This window comes from Chelonoidis abingdonii, chromosome 2, assembly GCF_003597395.2.
Source record: "Chelonoidis abingdonii isolate Lonesome George chromosome 2, CheloAbing_2.0, whole genome shotgun sequence".
Classification (NCBI taxonomy): domain Eukaryota; kingdom Metazoa; phylum Chordata; order Testudines; family Testudinidae; genus Chelonoidis; species Chelonoidis abingdonii.
Genome location: NC_133770.1, coordinates 203,788,486 through 203,808,170, shown reverse-complemented (window position 1 = coordinate 203,808,170; position 19,685 = coordinate 203,788,486). Strand labels below are relative to the sequence as shown.

Here is a 19,685-nt window from a genome sequence, read left to right as displayed (position 1 = left end):
TATGGGATAGCTACGGAAGAGCTACCCACAATGCAACGCTTCAGAAATCGACATTAGCCTCGGACCATGGACGCACAACGCCGAATTACTGTGCCTAGTGTGACCGCATGAAATCGAATTTATAATATCAGTTTTATAAAACCGATTTTAGCTAATTCAATATTATCCCGTAGTGTAGACGTGGCCTATGAATAATCCCATTCTTTGTACTTCTGTTGTTGAATTCCACAGAGATGGTAAATAAAGACCAATTACTGCAGGCTTGGTGTGACAGAATCTCTTTATTATTATTCACTGCTTTTTAATTATAGCTTTATATTTTTGGAACCTATGTGAAGGATAGTCTGATGTAACTTTTTTACTCTTTAGTTCTTTTAATAATAATGTGCATACTACACTAGAAAAAGGAGTACAGTAGATCTAGTGGAATGAGTATGACATTGGGAATAAGGAATTTGTTAATTTTAATCTTGGCTCCACTGAACTTTCTTTTAGGCCTTAGGTAAGTCACTTCAGTGATTAATACGCTTATTAGAGCTACACTCCCCGCTTCCAAAAAAAGAAAAAAAAAACAGGGGCGGGGGGAATGCATTAGAAATTTTGCAGAAGTTTACAACTTTTTTTTACTGAAATTTAATTTTTGACTAAACTTCCCAAACAACTCTAATATCTACCTTCCAAGAGTGTTGTGTGGATTAATTAGTTAATATTTGTAAGGTGGTTTGAGCAAGTGAATTGTAATATTCTTTGCCAAAAACTTTGTTAACACATAGTTAAGGTTCACCAGCCTTGCCTTGTACCTGTCAGAATATCGATATATTTAAACCTCTGAAAACCAGGAAATACAGAATCAAGTTACACACCAGCCTGCCCCACAACCTTAATTCTGCCCTCTGGAGCTGGCAAGAGCTAGTGGAGATACTTTACAACCAGGGCTGCCCTATGATAAGCAGACATAAGGAATGAGTAGGTAAATGTGCCATTTTGTATGGCATATTATTGTGTCTCATTATATTTGCTCATTTATCTGCATGCACTTAGTCCGCCCTTTGCTGTGTTTTGACCAGCTGAAATGGCTAAGTAAAAACTAGGTGTAGCCAGATGGAGTTTACTTAACCCTCCCTAAATGCAACTTTTGCTTCAGTGAGGACACAGTTTCTTTTACTCTACTCAGGTGCTGTGTCCTTGCAATACTTGATATCATCTGGGTTAATATAGGGTAATACAATGTCTGTCATGGGTGGATTTGGGCATCATTCAAAGGGTGCTACCAGGATGACTTGTGAGTTGTCAGAGAGGAGCATAGTTTTTGAAAGATGTAAGGTATCTTCCCCACTTTTTTTTCCTGTAACAAAGCTGAGGAGGCCTATCTCATTTAGCTTATGAAATGTTTGCACAATATTTCTAGATTTACACCATTTCTCCTGTTTTCCACTTTGACATTCTCTTTTTTAAAAAAAATAAACTATTGTATGGATAACTTTTATGCATCTCTTCCTCAAGAGAATGAATCCTGCCACCTCTACGGAAAGGTATACCAGTATGGATAAGCCTTTTGCCCACCTGAGAATGACTAATGTTGATGTTTATATTCACGTACTTTGTTTTCTATGCACGCCTCTATATCTGAATGATTGTCTGACAACTGTGTCACAATCTCTGTATACCTACAGCAATCATTAACTGCTGTCATGTTTTGTTTCCTACCAATAAATCTCATTTCTGAGATCTTAATTAGCTGCAACATGTGTTTTATTTCAAATGTCACAATATACATTGGCCTGGCATACATATAATATTTATGTAGGTCTGTAACTAATGTATCTGGGTCCAAATCAATCCTTATTTAAATAGGCACAAATCTGAAGTAGCTCCTTTGATTCCAGCTGTCTGGATTTGCATCTGTGTATGTGATAACAAAACCTAGACCATTCCTGAGGTCTAGTATTCAATCACTGCCCTACAGCTTAGAACAATGCAAACAACTACAGTGTGCTGGAGCCCAGGACTTCCATCTCTTTCACTCCGCTGCAAGAACATGTATAACAGCCATGGGGACAGGATCACAGTGCATGACGAGGGGGAGGAGTGAGACAAAGAGGCTAGGCACAACATAACCCTGCAAAGGGGTTACTAGTCCCTTCTAACCATGTCCCAAAATGTATTTTTGCACGGCAGCCTATTGATAATTACTTCTTAACTACTCAAAATGAACAGATCATTAAAAGTACACAAGGAATTGGTCACAATAGCAAAAGGAAAAGGACCTGTTTTAAATGTTAGATATGATAGAAGAATCAGCATCTTTGTTGTCAAGCTGCATTTCCTACTGAATCCTACAAGTTGAAGTGCTGAGAATGAAAAGCAAATTTGGACAACTACTAAAAGACAATATGGTGTGGTGTTGTAACATAAAGGCAGGCACAGGACACTTCTTGGGACAAAAATCAGGACTCAGGGAGACTAATATTGTCAGGAGCAAATCGCTGTCAAATGCAATTGCCTTTTAGAGCATCCATTTATATTTTATTCCTCTTGTTGTCATTTCTATCACATAGCCAGGTGTGTTAACACTTCAGTTTAACTGAATAAATGCTCAAGTCTCTAAGATCTTCCTCAGGCAAGGACTACGCATCCAGAGTTTCCTTCACTCCAAACTACTGCCCAGTACCTTTCCCTCATTCCCTGGTATCTCCTGCAAGAGGGAGATTCCACAGTGCTCAGGAAGGAGTGAGGGGCAGGAGTGGGGTTTGGAGAGAAATTTTCAGGAGTACTTATGCCCTGTTTTCAACACTGACATAAGCAGTTAGGTTCCTAAGTCCCATTGACTTTCAATGAGTTAAGCCTCTAATTCTTTAAGTACTTTGGAAACATTTACTCTCAGGCTTCAGTTATTTGCGATGGTGTTGGTCTATATGGTCATATGCTCATAAAGTAGCTGGCCCCTTGTGCCCCTCCCCTCCAACCCAAATTCCAAATGATATTTTCCAACATGTTCCTACCAATTCTTTTTGGCCAACATATTTTTTTGGAATAGAGCAACTGGTCTGTTGGTCTTCTGGTTCCTGGGGCTAAATGTTGCTGAGACTGGATTAAGTCCTGGGCTCAGAGTTGTTAGGCACAGAAGCATTATCAGCTTCACATCTAAAGTATGGGAGCATTAGCCTATCTCTGATGTTTGTCTTCCACCGAGCCAAGGCCACTGCCTCTATTGCCATTGCTGTGGCTCTGGATAGGGCAAGTGAGGATGAAGATCCTGGGTGTTGTGGAAAGGTAGGACTTCTCTACAGATTGGCCTGTCACTCACAGTTTGAGCCACAGTCTTCCTTTCCCACCACTGCCATTCTTTTCAGCTGCTAGCTTTTCAGACAGATCTATGAAGACTGCCTCCTCCAGATAGACAGATAGTAATGGGGCAGACATCATCCATACCACATTCGCCACATGAGTAGAGGGCTCTATATGTGGGCGAAGGACATTGAAAGGACTATCCCCAAATCCAAGGGCTCTGTGAGGGTGCTCTCCTTCCCCCACAGACAGTGGGCTCTGAGGCAATAACACTGGTCTACAATTTTTGAGACGTCGTCTGCTTCAGAGACAAAATGTGTTATTTATTATGTATTTTGATGTGCTGAATTCATATAAGTCAATGAAAACAACTGATTGGCTACTGTTTCTAAGATATTTAAGTTTTTACATTTTATGTCTATGTATATTTTGTAGATAGTAGAGTTTTAATCATAAATTGTAACCCCCTTTTCATGTGTTTATGGTTGCTTTACATAATAATATTTCACCTGTCCTGTTTATGGAACCCTTTAAAAATCAGCAAAAGGGTTATATAAATAAAATTTATTATGAAACAGAAGGCAAAACACTATTATGTACATAGTTTAGTCCTATTCAGTGTCTACTCGGCACTTCTTGGCTTGTCTCTTGTATTCATTAAATGGAGCATCTCTTGTCACTGTCCAGCAATAGTCTGCAAGCATTGATGGGCTCCATTTGCCCTGATAGCGTTTCTCCATTGTTGCAATGTCCTGGTGAAATCGCTCGCCGTGCTCTCGTCGCTCACTGCTCCGCAGTTCGGTGGAAAAAAATCTAGATGAGAGTGCAAAAAATGTATCTTTAGTGACATGTTGCAACCAAGGCTTTTGTATGCCTTGAGGAGGTTTTCCACCAACAACCTGTAGTTGTCTGCCTTGTTGTTTCCGAGAAAATTTATTGCCACTAACTGGAAGGCTTTCCATGCCGTCTTTTCCTTGCCACGCAGTGCATGGTCAAATGCATCATCTCGAAGAAGTTCACGAATCTGAGGACCAACAAAGACACCTTCCTTTATCTTAGCTTCACTTAACCTTGGAAATTTTCCACGGAGGTACTTGAAAGCTGCTTGTGTTTTGTCAATGGCCTTGACAAAGTTTTCATCAGACCCAGCTTGATGTGTAAGGGTGGTAACAAAATCTTCCTTGATTCAACAAGTGGTGGATGCTGAACACTTTTCCTCCCAGGCTCCAATGACTGTCGGAGTGGCCAATCTTTCTTGATGTAGTGGGAATCTCTTGCACGACTATCCCATTCGCAGAGAAAACAGCAGTACTTTGTGTATCCAGTCTGCAGACCAAGCAAGAGAGCAACAACCTTCAAATCGCCACAAAGCTGCCACTGATGTTGGTCATAGTTTATGCACCTCAAAAGTTGTTTCATGTTGTCATAGGTTTCCTTCATATGGACTGCATGACCAACTGGAATTGATGGCAAAACATTGCCATTATGCAGCAAAACAGCTTTAAGACTCGTCTTCGATGAATCAATGAACAGTCTCCACTCATCTGGATCGTGAACGATGTTGAGGGCTGCCATCACACCATCGATGTTGTTGCAGGCTACAAGATCACCTTCCCATGAAGAAGAATGGGACAAGATCCTTTTGACGGTCACGGAACATGGAACCCTAACATCACCTGCCAGGAGATTCCACTGCTGTAGTCTGGAGCCCAACAGCTCTGCCTTACTCTTGGGTAGTTCCAAATCCCTGACAAGGTCATTCAGTTCACCTTGTGTTATGAGGTGTGTTCAGAGGAGGAGGATGGGAGAAAATGTGGGTCCTGTGACATTGATGGTTCAGGACCAGAAGTTTCATCCTCTTCTTTCCTCGTCTGACTCAAGTGAGAATGATTCTGGTGCATCAGGAACCGGCAGTCCTTCTCCGTGGGGTACTGGGCGTATAGCTGATGGAATGTTTGGATAATGCACAGTCCACTTTTTCTTCTTTGACACACCTTTCCCAACTGGAGGCACCATGCAGAAGTAACAATTGCTGGTATGATCTGTTGGCTCTCTCCAAATCATTGGCACTGCAAAAGGCATAGATTTCCTTTTCCTGTTCAACCACTGGCGAAGATTTGTTGCACAAGTGTTGCAGCATATGTGTGGGGCCCACCTCTTGTCCTGATCTCCAATTTTTGCAGCCAAAATAAAGGTGATAGGCTTTCTTAACCATAGTGGTTATACTGCGCTTTTGTGATGCAAAAGTCACTTCACCACAAACATAGCAGAAGTTATCTGCACTGTTCACACAGTACGAGGCATCTCTGCTCACTTTGGCTAAACAGAAATGTGTCCCTTTGCAAAATCAAATACTGACAAATAAGAGAGCACGACACTGTATGATTTCTAGAGCTGATATAGGGCAATTTGTTCAGCAGAGTGATGTAAGCTTCGTTATGATTGCATCATCCATGACTTCTAGGAATAACATGACGCAATTCATATCATGTATGACGCAATACTAGCTTCAGATTGCATCATTCATTGTTTTGCCTAAAAAGCAAGTACTGTCCAAACCCCGTCACAGATCCAATCAAAGATATATTTTAGTCATTTATGGTTTAAATTGAGATCCCTTCCCTTTATAAGTCACTTATCCTCCCCCATTCCCAAATCAAGGGTCGTATATAATGACTCAATAGCATATCTTGAAAACTAGAGCCAATCAACAATTTTAAGCATCATTTTCGTTCTCAGTGACCCAGAATTAGTAAAGTTTGACTACATATATTTCAGAAGCATTTTGGCTGTAGAGCAGCGTAATGGCTCCTCTATCTTAGCAGTAGTTCTTATGCATCCTAGTGCATATAGAGTAGATATAGAAGAGTTGCAGAGGGGTGAGGCTGAAAGCAGGCTTATATTTGGGTCAGGCCAAATAGGGCCCAACATTGCCATAATCCTTCTCTGTCAGTTCCTAGAACTATTGGTTTTTCAACTGAAACGAACAGAGACTATTTTAAAAAAATGAATAGAGATCAGAAGAAATTAATAGAGGACAGTTGAATGAGTGTGATGGAATCTACTGGAATTCCCAGTCGGGCTATGGATGGAACAACTAGGGAGCAGCTTACACAGATTCTAGGGAGGTGCTGTGGACTCTGCACCACTTCTGCATTTCCCTAGCCCAAACAATGCCAGTGTCATACTGTCTGCTTGCAGCACCAGAGGACAGCCTGGGTCCTCAGACTGAAATAAGCAATTTGAATAATCTAATTTGAATGAGGTTGCTTATATTAAACAACAATAATATATATATATATATTATTGTTTAATATATGCTGTCTAATTTTAATAAAAAAGGATTAATTTGGCTCATTATCAGCAGTATTTTTATACTGTAATTAAAGAACTATTGCTCCAATGATTTCAAAGACTTCTTTTAAGGAGTTTAAGCTTGAAAACTAAAAGGTTGTTCCAAGCCATCACCATGATCAGAGCAATACATCATAGCAATTACAAAGGAGATTATGCACAGAGTTTATGATATACCTGTAGAAGAGCTCAATCCCAAATCCGCTTGGATTACTTAGCATTTGCCATCAGATATTAAAAAATGGGTAAGAAGTTTAATGCATCTGATTAAACTTCTGATTAAAAATAGTGTTTATCTCTAACACTGACTAATAAATAATCATCTCCTGCTCTCCTTCACAGATTACACTAGTATAAAACCAAATCCTATTTAAATCAAATTGCAGCTGGATGCTACCAAGCTGAAGAAAAATTGAAATCTTTACCTGCAAAACTGAATATTATGACAAATTACATTCAGTTTTACAGTCATTCAGTAACTACAGCAATTTTATTTAGAGATCTCAAATCAAGAAATCAATTTAGCAAACAGATGCTTGGACTCTAAAGATTCAATTATGTCAATGCTCGAAGTACAATCTACAAACTAAAGTAAGAAAATGTTATATTTGAATTGTACCTTCTTCTAAGTATTCTGTTAACTAGATATTTCTGAAGATAGTTTGTGCATTGAGTATTTAAAAAAAAAAAAAAAAAACTGACACCATGTCCTTAACATAAATGTTTTGGTCCTTTAAAAAAGTAAAAAAAATAAAAAAAAACACAGTGGCAACATCAAAAATCACTCCCTTCGGTACCTAATTTCATTGTTGAGAAATGGCAAATCTAATTACAAAATATTTGACTCACTGGGCAAATTCTGCAGAAACACTGTCAACTCTTCAGGATATGACTTAGTACTGTAACACCACTTGTCAGCATAACTTTGTAAAGGGCCACATTCTGTGACTTAACACACTTGAATCTCTTTGTCAGATGATTTTCAGGAAAGCACTTCCTGAGACATTCCACTATGCGTTTTCAGGGTTTGGTTCCTTTTTATCTTCATTCAAATTTGTCTTCTCATGTAAAAACTAACAACATAAATGCCTGAATCTTGCTCACATTGAAATCAATGAGATAGGCTCAAAGATGTGCAAAGTTTTGAAATTCTCAGCTAGATCTGTCTTTTCTGCTTTATCTGATGAATCATGATGGGATGATTTTTCTCTCACTTACATGGGTGTAAATCAGGAATAACTCTGATGGAGTTACCAATGGGAAACCAGTATGAGATCAGATCTAGGCACTTATATGTGAGTAATATTACATTCCATAGTCATGTAACAAAATCTCTCAGGTAAACATAAAAAGCAACCATAACAGAGGGTGAGATTTTGGAAAATGCTGTTAGGATAATAGGTGCAACAAGAGGGAAATCAGTGGCAGAATCTGTTGAACATCTTAGATGCCTGTTATATAAATGCAAGGAGTATGGGGAATAGACAGGAAGAACTGAAAGTGTTAGTACATAAACTAAACTATGACTTAATTGGCATCACAGAAACTTAGGATAACTCTCATGATTGGAACATTAGTGTAGACGGATATAGAGAGATGGTAGTGCATTATACATCAGGAATATACAAACTTTTTCTCAGGTCCAGAGGAGATGAGAGGCAGAACTGTTGAGTCTCTGTGTAAAGATAAAAAAGGTAAAAAATATAGGGTTTATGTCACGGAATCAGGAAGAGGAGGTGGATGAGTCATTTTTAGAACAAATAAAAACTATCAAAAAATCAAGTCCTGGTAATCATGGAGGAGTTTAACTAGCCAGACATATGTTGGAAAAGTAATAGGGCAAAACACAAAATTTCCTATAAGTTCTTGGAATATATTGGGACACCTTTTTGTTTCAGAAAGTGGAGGAAGTAACTAGGGGAACAGCCATTTTAGACTTGATTCTGACCAACAGGGAAGAATTGTAGTGAATCGGATGACAATTTACATGGAAATGATCATGACATGATAGACTTCATGACTATAAGGAAAAGAAGGAGTAAGAACAAGAGAATAAGGGCAATGGAATTCAAAAAAGTAGATTAACAAACTCAGATATCTGGTAGGTAAAGACTTGTGGGAAGAAAATCTAAGGAGAAAAAGGAGTTCAAAGGAGATAGTAACTTCAAAGGAGACAATATTAAAGATACAACTGCAAACTATCCTGAAAAGGAAAGATAGAAAGAACAGTAAGAGGCCATGGTGAGGTCTTTAAAGATATGAAAGGGTCAAAAAGGAATCCTATGAAAAATGGAAATATGGACAAATTACTAAGGAGGTGCACAAAAGAATAACACAAGCATATAGGGACAGTCAGAAAGATTAAGTTACAAAATGAGTTTCACCTAGAAAAGGACATAAAAAGCAATAATAAGTAGTTTTTAAAATAGTTTAGGAGCAAGAGAAAGAGGAAAGAAAGTGTAGGTCTTCTATTTAAGAGAGCTGATAACTGATGACATCAAGAAGGCTGTGGTGTTTCACATATGTTTTGCTTCAGTCTTCACTAAAAAAGATAATGGTGACCAGATACTCAGGACAATTAATATTAATCAGGAAAGAACTGGTTAATTGTTTAGATAAATTGACAGGGCCTTATGAAATTCAAACTAGGGTACTTAAGGAACTAGCTGAAGCAATCTCAGATGCATTAGTAATCTTCATGAATTCATGGATAGATGAGGTCCTGGAATAACAGAGAAGAGCAATCATAGTTCCTATCTTTAAAAAGGGGAACAAAGAGGACTTGGAGAATTATAGACCAGTCAGGCTTACTTTAATACATGGAAAAACACTGCAGCAAGTTATTAAACAAACAATTTGTAAACACTTAGAGGATAATGTGGTTAAATAATACCCAGACTTGATTTGTCAAGAGCAAATCATGCCAAACCAACCTAATTTCCTTTTTTGACTGGGTTACTGGCCTAGTGACTAGGGAGAAAGCTGTATATGTGATCCATCTTGATTTTAGTAAGGCTTTTGACACAGTCCCATATAACATTCTCATAAGCAAATTAGGAAAATTAGATGAAATTAAATTCGGTGCATATCTAGTTGAAAGAGTACACCCAAAGGGCAGTTATTGTTTTTTCACTGTCAAACTGGGAAGGAATAGCTAAAGAAGTCTTCAATCTTGGGTCGGGTACTATTCAATACATTTGATAATGACTTGGATAATGAAGTGGAGAGTGTGTGTACAAAATCTGCTGATGGCATTAAGATGGGAGGTGCTGCAAGCACTTTGGAAGACAGGATTAATATTCAGAAGAATCTTGACAAATTAGAGAATTTGTCTGAAATCAACAAGATGAAATTCAATAAAGAGACGTGCAAAATACTTCTCAAAGGATGGAAAATTCAAATGCACAACTAGAAACTGGGGAATAAGTGGCTAGGTCAGTGGTGGGCAACCTGCTGGCTGCATGCGGCCTATCAGGATAATCCACTGGCAGGGCACCAGTTTGTTTACATTTGCACGGCCACCCACAGCTCCCAGTGACTGTGATTCGCCCTTCCTGGCCAATGGGAATTGTGGGAAGTGGCATGGGCTGCAGGGACTATCCCTTAGTCATCTCTTTTCTACTTCTCTGCACAGTCACTTATATGGTAGCATTTTATATTTCCCATTTGCACTTACTCTGCATTTGTATTAAATGGGAGAATCAGATCAAAAAAATCAGTACAGCCAGAGGCCTCATGGCACAAATGTCGCAGAAATTAAAGACTATTGTTATTACGATTGTTATTAGTAAAATAATCAATTTCCTTCTGGGTTACTGTGTTTTTCTGGAGGCAGGTTTAATCCTTCTAAATCCCTACTCTCTAAACTTCATGGTATCTTGGATGCTGGCAGAGTATTGTGTATCTAAAAGAAAAAAGACTATATGAACCCCATCCTCATCTCTATGATGTTCTCTCTACCCTTCTTCTTTGACCTCACATCCAGTAAATTCCCTGACCACTTTCTCTGTCTGTCCAATTTATCTTCCTTGACTCACTGCAATGCTGAATCGCTTTTTTACTTGCTTTCCCCAGCCTACACAGAATTCTCCCTCCCCTCTCATAAAGATATTAAATCAATTTATTTCTTCCAATCTTAATGTAAAACCTGCCTGTTTGTTTGAGCCTAAGATTGATCCTCTACCTGCTCACTAAAGCACCTATCAGTTCTATCACCAGTACTGTTACTTATCTGCCAGAATACTTTATTGCATCTTGATCCAAATTTCATAACTCTCTTCAATCTTTGTATGTCATTATTCCCTCTTTACCTACATGAGTCTCTGTAGCTAACTCTTTTAAATGTCATCTCTCAATCATAGCTCTCTGTACAGTGTTTTTGATATTTTACTTCATAGAACACTATTGTAAAAAAATAAACTGTGCTGTATTATATTGTTAAACCAAAGTCTCTGTGACTCATTCAGAAGGTAATTTGGTCGACCTCAAGAGCTACTACAACTTTGTAGTCTCATTTTTTGTATCTCAAATTGAATAGTGCTTGATATTTTCAGTGCTTTCTGTGTTACTGTAGTGTTAAAATGCATAATCAAACTGTAGACTTTTAAACTTAAACACATACTTTTGTCTTTCCCCAAAGATATACAACTCAAGCTGAGAAGCCACAGAGGGAAAACATAGAAACAGAATGAGTTCACATTAAAAAAATAAATCCTCTCGTGCTCTCTCAGACTGGCCAGGATTAATGGAGCAGGAATCTGAATTAGAGGCAAATGACAAAGGAAAGTGGGTGAATGATAGAGGCTGTTGTTCAGAATGCAAAACAAAATAAAGTTTGCTTAATTCTCCTGCAGTGGTTGGGAAACAATAGCAACAGCGGGTCTCCAACAGTTTATTCCACATAGAGCAGTGTCCTGTGCCCACATTCATACACTAGGTTACCAGAAATCAGGATGGAATGTTGTCAAAAGCTACAGTTTTCTTCCCTATTTATAAGACTCTTTGGAGATTTTAGACAAACTCTGCAAGGAGTTTCCATTTAGTTTTTGGCTCCGGTAGCGTAATTCAAAAATACTATTGTTAAAGTAATCTTCTGTTGCTGGGTTAAACTTTGCAGAAACCATGCAAGCTCCACTAGAAGAGTCTCGTATTTTGTAGATGGCAAAACTGTATTCTAAATTTGAAGGCCGTCACAATTGTCTCAAATTAATAAGCAAAACACTATATAATAGGGCTGGCCTTGGTGCTGTGTGGTTACTGTATAACATTGCAGTGTCTGAGCTGAGATCTACCTTCCAGACCCAGGTGAGTAAGAGATTGGAGCAGGAAATAGTGTTATAGATGCTGTGTGATCAGACCTTGTTAAAAAGGGAGACTATTCTGTAGTTCTGAAATAAAACATGTAGTTGAACAACAAGCTGAGTTCATGGGAATCAAAGGGAGTCACAGCCTCCCTTGAAAGACCAGGAATATCACTGGGACAGGAGAGATGTGGACGCTAGGTTATCAAGTTGGGGAAATAACACGAGGCTCTGGAAGATGATAGGATTGTCCTGGGACGTAGGAAGTTTAGGCAGCTAATAAACAATTAGAGAATTTATAACTGTTCTAAAGACTATGTCCTGGGATGGGGGAGGGTTGTTTCTTTAAATAGTTGCTCAAAATGTGCAATGGAGATGTGCAGATACATAAAGAATCAAAGTAACAAGGCAAAATTTAAAAGAATTATCTGAATCTTGTAAATATATTATTGCTAAAGCAGAGTTTGTGTATCTGCATTTTTCACATTATCTAGGTTACTGAATAAAAGCTATTGGAGGGATGGGCAAACTTTTTGGCCTGAGGGCCACATCTGGGAATAGAAATTGTATGACAGGACATGAATGCTCACAAAACTGGAGTTCGGGTGCGGGAGGGGGTGAGGGCTCTGGGGTGATGCCAGAAATGAGGAGTTCAGGGGTGCAGGCTCTGGGCAGCGCTTACCTCAAGCAGCTCCTGGAAGCAGAGGCATGTCCTTTCTCCAGCTCCTAAGTGGAGATGTGGCCAGGTGGCCCTCCACTCTGCCCCATCCATAGGCACCGCCCCTGCAACTCCCATTGGCTGTGGTTCCAATGGGAGCTGCAGGGACGGTGCTTGAGGCAGGAGCAGCATGCAGAGAAAAGCCCCCTGGCTGTCCCTGGAGGGGTGATGCTGGAGAGGGGTGCTGCTGCTGCTTCTGGGTGCTGCGCAGAGCAGCCCCTGACACTGCTTCCTAGCTGGAGTGCCAGATCGGGGAAAGCCCCAGATCCCACTCCCCAGTGGGGGCTCGAGGGCCAGATTAAAATGGTTTATGGGCCAAATCCAGCCCACAGGGCCGTAATTCGCCCACCCCTGAGCTATTGTATCATGTGTTTGAGAGAACCTAAATCAATACATGGTTTTGGTAACTTTATCAGAAAATAACTAAGGAGACTCAGACTAGCTATGACCTGGCTTGCTTTCTCCCATACCAATTTGTAAAAGTCCATTTAATTAAAATAATTATTAATAACATATTTATATAATACCAGAGAGTTCAATCAACAGTGAACAATAATAATATTTAGAAAATCATGCATGTGCAGGGCTTTGCTCCAGAAAATATTTAGAACTCTTAAAAAATATCCTATCAGAGAGACAGTGTTTATGATCAGAGGGATAGCCGTGTTAGTCTGGATCTGTAAAAGCACGAAGAGTCCTGCAGCACCTTATAGACTAACAGACATATTGAAGCATGAGCTTTCATGGGTGAATGACATGCATCTGACGAAGTGGGTATTCACCCACGAAAGCTCGTGCTCCAATGCGTCTGTTAGACTGTCATAAATAACCAAACTTCCATACAAACGGACTTCATTAAGATAAGACAGGAGATCTACATTACTCACTTCACCTCTCTACAAAGGAAAAAGGACTGTAAGCTGTCTAAAATCCTGCCTGCTGCTTGGGGCCACAACAGTGGTACCCTAACCCACCTAGCAATATCGTCAATCTATCCAACTACACACTCAGCCCAGCAGAAAAGTCTGTCCTATCTCGGGGACTCTCTTTCTGCCCTGTCACCCCCCAAAACACGGAAGCCTCCTTTCGCCCATGCATCCGACGAAGTGGGTATTCACCCGTGAAAACTCATGCTCCAATACGTCTGTTATTCTATACAGCCACAGGACTCTTTGCTGCTTTTACAATGTTTATGAGCAACGCACTGGTCTTTTGAGGAGGTAGGTAAATCCTGCATGAGGAAACTGATTTAATTTTCAAAGGAGTTGTTATAAACAATAATTGGAAGAAAATGTTTTCACAAGTGTGAAAAATATTTGTGTCCACTAAATGGTTTGATATTACTGGTGATTATGAAAAATGCTATTTGCATGCTGATAATAATATTTATATTATAAAAATGGGATCTGTTACACAAGGAGTCCTTAAATTCCCTCTCTCTTGTACATTCACTTCTTCCACACTCTGCACAAAGCTCAAAATGGACTTTGTGTAAGGAGCTATGGAGAACTAGATGAATAGAAATTGTTTCCCCGTGTTAGGCAGGACTGTAGGAGGTAATTCTTCAGCCCTGCTATGTCTACAACTGCATCCTGAGCTGACTAGAATGGTGGTCATGAATTTTGGCAGCCCTCTATATTTTTCTGACAACTGGATTTGTGTAATTGTGGACTCAGTGGTCACACCTCTCCAAGCTCCACTATACCTGCCACACTGACCTATGCAAAGCTGCACTGAAGGAGACCCTGCTCCTGTCAGGATCTGGGGTAAAGGTAGGCACGACTAGTGGCAGGAACAACCATTGGGATTTGAAGTCAGTATCAGGGCCAATAGTCAGGCCTATGATCAAGCCTAGGTTCAGACAGAAGAGCAGGACTGGAGACAGGTTGAGGATCAGGCCAAGAGTCTGTACCAGGTATCAGGTTAATTGGGTGTTGTTTGGAAAGCCAATTAGGCACCATGAGGCTGCTGTCTATTGAACCCCTGGAGGCAGGACTGTCTGTGGTCAGTGACTGCAGTGGGGCATGGGTAGGAAACTGTGAGCTGGTTATAGCTGCCACTGGGTGGCAGTGCTTGCCCCGCAACTCTACAGGCTTGGGTTTGAGACCTTCTGGGCCTTACAGCTCCAAAGTCCGTTGAAGCACATGGGCATTTTTGATCAACTTCAAAGGACTTGGGTCAGGCTCAAAGTGTAACATCTCCCTGTGCTCCTGCCTTGTAGCTATTTCTGTCCCCTTTCAGCTACCGTGCTGCACAGGGACATTCTCTGGCCTCTACACTGATGGCTGAATGTCATCCAAAAATCTTTGACACACACAAAGGTGTATGTAAATATATATGTATAAAACACACAAACACAGTTTTAATTTCCATTGCCTTTTAGAATTGCTTACAGTTGCCTACAAAAAGTAAATCCTTACAACAACAACAAATGAAATCAATTTCTCCATATAATCTTTCTCCTTTAAAGTTGGTTTTCCCCACATAATTCTCCTTCTTTCAGAAATCAAGGATACTGACCATTGAATACAATTCATCCTGAGCCGGAAAAAATTGGGTAGGCCATAATGTTGCCATAGTAACTGATTAGACAAAGAGTTAATTCAGTGGTCTGGCTGAGCCAGAACCAGATTCAGTAGACAGTAAAGGTTTTAAATTATTTATGTATTGTCTGTAAAGTAAACTGCCAATTAAATGTGTATATATATTTAATAAATAGGTACCAGTTCCTTAATAGTAAGAGATGTGCTTTGATTGCCCCATACTGCACAAAAGCACTTTGATATTCAGGCAGTCAGGAAGTCAAGGTGGATGAATAGGAACAGGAGAACACAATTCAGTAACACTAATTCTTTTCATGTTAAGATACAAAATGTGATATGTATCATTAATTTATTAGACATTTATTTTGATAAGCATAGCAAAAAATATCTCAAAGTGCAACAGCTAAGCTCTGTAAAAATAGCCTGGACAATGCAGTAGCAGGGGGCAAAGTGCTTCTGGTTTCGTAACCTAATGAAAATTGGTGAGCCAGTCCTCTGTTCTGCCTGCTCCATTTCACAAATATAATTTGTGAAGAGCACTGTTTGCCCAAATAATGAGCAAGCTGTGCAACCGGCCAGGGGAAAAGGCTTTTGGGAAATATTTGATCCATCACATCAGTATGTCATGAGATGTGGCATTTACTTTGATGTACTGAATTCTGTTATGTTGGAATATGTGTGGTGCGATGCAGTCATCTGTTATGTTCTGTGATGTCAAGATGGAATGTGTCAAAATTAAGTAATAAAAAATGACACATTACCATTAGTTCAGAGAGGTGGCCTGATTCTCTACGTATTTGTTTCTGTCATGAAGCAGAGAAACTGCCCACCAGCATGGCAGGAGTTAAAGAGAGTCCCTGCTAGCCCGTCCTGTAATACATGAAGCCAATGCCAGGTCTGGAGGGGGAGAAAAGGAGACAGCCTGGCTTAGTTCACAGCTGACTGGTAAAGAGGTAGGAGCTAGCTGTCTGAGCACATACTATCCCCCAAAGCAAGGGTGACTGAGGAGAATACCTAGGAGCCTCTGTAACTGAAGCTCAGAGACATTGTGGGGTTTGGCTTCACTAAACTTGCAGCTGTCCTGTCCAAAGGAGTCTATCCCACATCTGGAACACAGGCCTGGGTTCTCAGACAGTTGTCACATCATAGTCTCCACCCAATGGCTGCTGAAACCATGTGGCTGGGAAGCAACTAAGGCTATAGTCCCAGCTAAGACACCACCCACGGGAGCTCTGATTGGAGGATCACCCTGCTCCACTGATCAGTCCAACTATGTCTCTTATACCAGAAGGAGGAAGATGAAATTTGAGTAACGAAGTGGTTTCCTGTTGTGGCTGGATTGGACTTTGCTTGTACCTGCCTCTTGCACTCAGCCTACTCTGCTTCTGCCTTACTCCCACCTGTGCTCCTGCTCCATAGTTGATCCTTGCCTCTCCTCCTGTCTTTATGACTCACATCCAATCCTCAGTGACCAGTCTTGGCTCCGACTCTGAGTTCTGACCTTGACTCTGTCTTGACCCTTGGCTCTGACATTTGGTATCTGACCTTAGCTCTGACCCTCACTATCGATTCCTGGTTCTGACTCTGGCTTGACCCCTAGCTCTGGTAACTGGCAGTTGACTCTTGGCTTCATTCCTCAACCTGGATGCTGGCTCTGCCCACTACATAGGACTTCTGCTTTGATTATTAGACCAGACAACCTCCCTCCCAATCCATAACACCATGGCAGGGTGCCACCCAAGATCCATGAGACAGCGCTACAGGAGGCAAGGCACCCCAGAAAATTGGACTATACAGTACATGCCCCAGGCTGAAGAGACATTGGAAGGAAGTATCCCAGGGCAGTGGATTTAGATTCCTTGCTGAGAGGGCTCCCTGTTCAAGGGTTCACTCATACGGCGCCCTGGGCAGGGACCCGGAGGAGAGGGTGGGCCCGGGTCCTCTACCCCACCACCTAAAAATGTTAGGCAACTCAAGGAGGAAAACAAGGGTCCAGAGGTCAGGCATGCCAATTGCTAGGCAGCCTGGCGTTCCAAGCTGCCTGTTACAGTCTCTAACACCAGATCTTTGACTATTAATTGTATGGAGGTCACACACTAGCTCTGATCACTTATCACTTACAAGTGTGTTCTTCAATCAGTGTATAATTTCATATGTGAGAACTGGGCTTACTTCCCTGCTGTTATTTATAACTGTGATATGCTTAAAATGCTACTATTCTGATTGGCTAGCATGTAAAACCTATTTCTCATAGTGTAAATCGGTGGTTTTTAATCTTTTTTTCATTTGCCAACTCCTAAAAATTTTCAAATCCAGGTGTGAACCCCTTTGGAAATCTTAGACATAATCTGTGGACCCCAGGGGTCTGCGAACCACAGGTTGAAAACCATAAGTGTAAACAATTACACTAGGCGCAAAAGCAGTGGAGAATATAGGTCCCTGTGTTTTAATTGCCCTAACTCGTTCTAACTATCCATAATCCTTGTACATAAGATTAATAAATGTACGATTGGAACAAACCCTACACTGGCAGGGAGATGGACTAGATGATCTATTAAGTCTTTTCCTATCTCTAGCTTTCATCATTTTATATAACCCATACTATAAAATCTAATAGCCTAGATATATCATTTCATGGGACCACTAGATTCTCCCATGGTGCTACGTCACTTTCTCTTGGGGTTCCTGAGGACTACACTTACATTAATATGGCATGCTTGATATGGATAGCACAGGTGGGAACCTGAGACTAATGCTTTCGTTATTTTAAATATTCTAACTTTGCTGTCATCTTGTGTTTACAGTTCAGGGGTGAGCTGTACTTGTGACCTCTCTCTCTATCCCCTCCCCATGGGAACTTCTTACAGTTGACAGACCAACACCTATACTATACTTTTAGAGTGGAATCCCATGATTCACCCCAGTTTAAGGCTGGATCACAAGGAGACAGCACCCTCTGTTTTCCAAACATATTCCTTCCAGCAGGCATGACTGGGTTTAACCCCTGCTACAGAATCCTCTTTGTGACCAACCAGTAAATGCAATAATAGAAAACAGCATGTTCAAAACAAAGTATAATTCATTTACCCCTGTGAATCTGATAAGCAGAGAGAAAAGGATTAAAAATACCAAAAGCCAAAACACAAGTTCTCTTACCTAAACTTAACCTTTCCTTGCAAGTTTAGGAAAGTTCCACTTAGTCTGTATCTCTAACAGTCTGAACCCCCACCAACCCCCCGTTAGTGTGTCTTCTTCAGGACCTCAGATGTCTTTTATCCATTTCAAGGTCCTTTGTATGAAAGTTCCCATGCAAAAATCTCCGGAGGTTTTGAGCTCTTGATTAGACCTGGTTTATGCATTTCTCCAGAGGGACTGGAGGTAGTCTTCCAACAGTGGATTCCCAGTATTGTCCCTTTGAGCACCAGCAATAGGGCTCTGACTACAGCCATTATGTTGGGTTCCTGCAGGATTTAACCCTTAACTACATTGTAGCCAGCAATGCAATAACCTCCAAACAGAGAGATAGAATATACATAAAAATGAAATCAGATACCTCCCACATTTTTCACACTGTTCCTTCCCCTTACTGCTGTAGGCTGTCTATTGCATCCTCCTGCTGCATGTATCATAATGCTAGATTATATGATGATGAGAGCAGGGTTTGTTTCTTTCACTACATTTTTACTGTCCCTAGCACAATACAGCCCTGATCTTTGATTGGAGCTTAGTCACTGCTGTAATGCTAATGATAAAAAATAGTGATAAATTTGTTACTCTCAGTAGCATGCCCATCTTTGATTTTTATCATCAGAATATTTAAAACAGCCTCAAAGTGTCAGTAGACTCAAGAATTAAGACAAAGTCCGGTTGTTTGATGCAAAGCAGGTGGCAAGCCTGTTTAAGTAACTACCTGGGAATTCTCTTTTCATAAGAAGAGTTTCTGGGTGGCATAAAGACACCAAACCAGCTCTCTGCTGCCATGATTTAGGAAGCCTGGATAGAGAAAAGGAAGGATTGCATTATGGCAATCCTCAACTGCTAGAATGGACCGTACGATGCTTTAATGTACACCAGCCACCCTGAGAACCAAGGGGCAACAAAGGTGGTGTACAGCCACCTTACCCCTAGCACAGCTTATATGGACCAGTTGTTGGCTTCTGGTTTTGGGTGCCTCTGATTTTAGGTGCCTAACCTTAGGTATGTACAGATGATTTTGTGAGCACCCACAAATCTAACTCAAGTCAGCATCTCCTAGTGAAGGTCCGAAGGATTAGATTCTGTTCTATACACCTTCCTCATTCCCTCCCATCCACTGCATGTCTTCTATGCTGGAAACTGCAAGAGATGGTGTGCTCCTTTGTCATGGTATAAAACCCCACTCTGAACCTTAGAGTCCAAAAGATGGGGTACCAGCATGAATCCCCCTAAGCTTAATTACCAGCTTAGATCTTGTAGTGCTGCCACCAACCAGGACTTAGAGTG

The 19,685-nt window shown here is 40.6% G+C and overlaps 1 protein-coding gene across 3 annotated transcripts in view; it reads right to left on the bottom strand.

Moving 5' to 3' along the window:
• The window catches only part of CDH19 (cadherin 19), a 199,816-nt gene that overhangs the window by 69,476 nt on the left and 110,655 nt on the right, over positions 1–19,685 (bottom strand). For all 3 annotated transcript variants that reach the window (XM_032787283.2, XM_032787279.2, XM_032787280.2), the window contains one exon: positions 8,273–8,317. The gene's annotated coding sequence lies outside the window, so the exon portion shown is untranslated. The remainder of the gene's footprint in view (positions 1–8,272; positions 8,318–19,685) is intronic.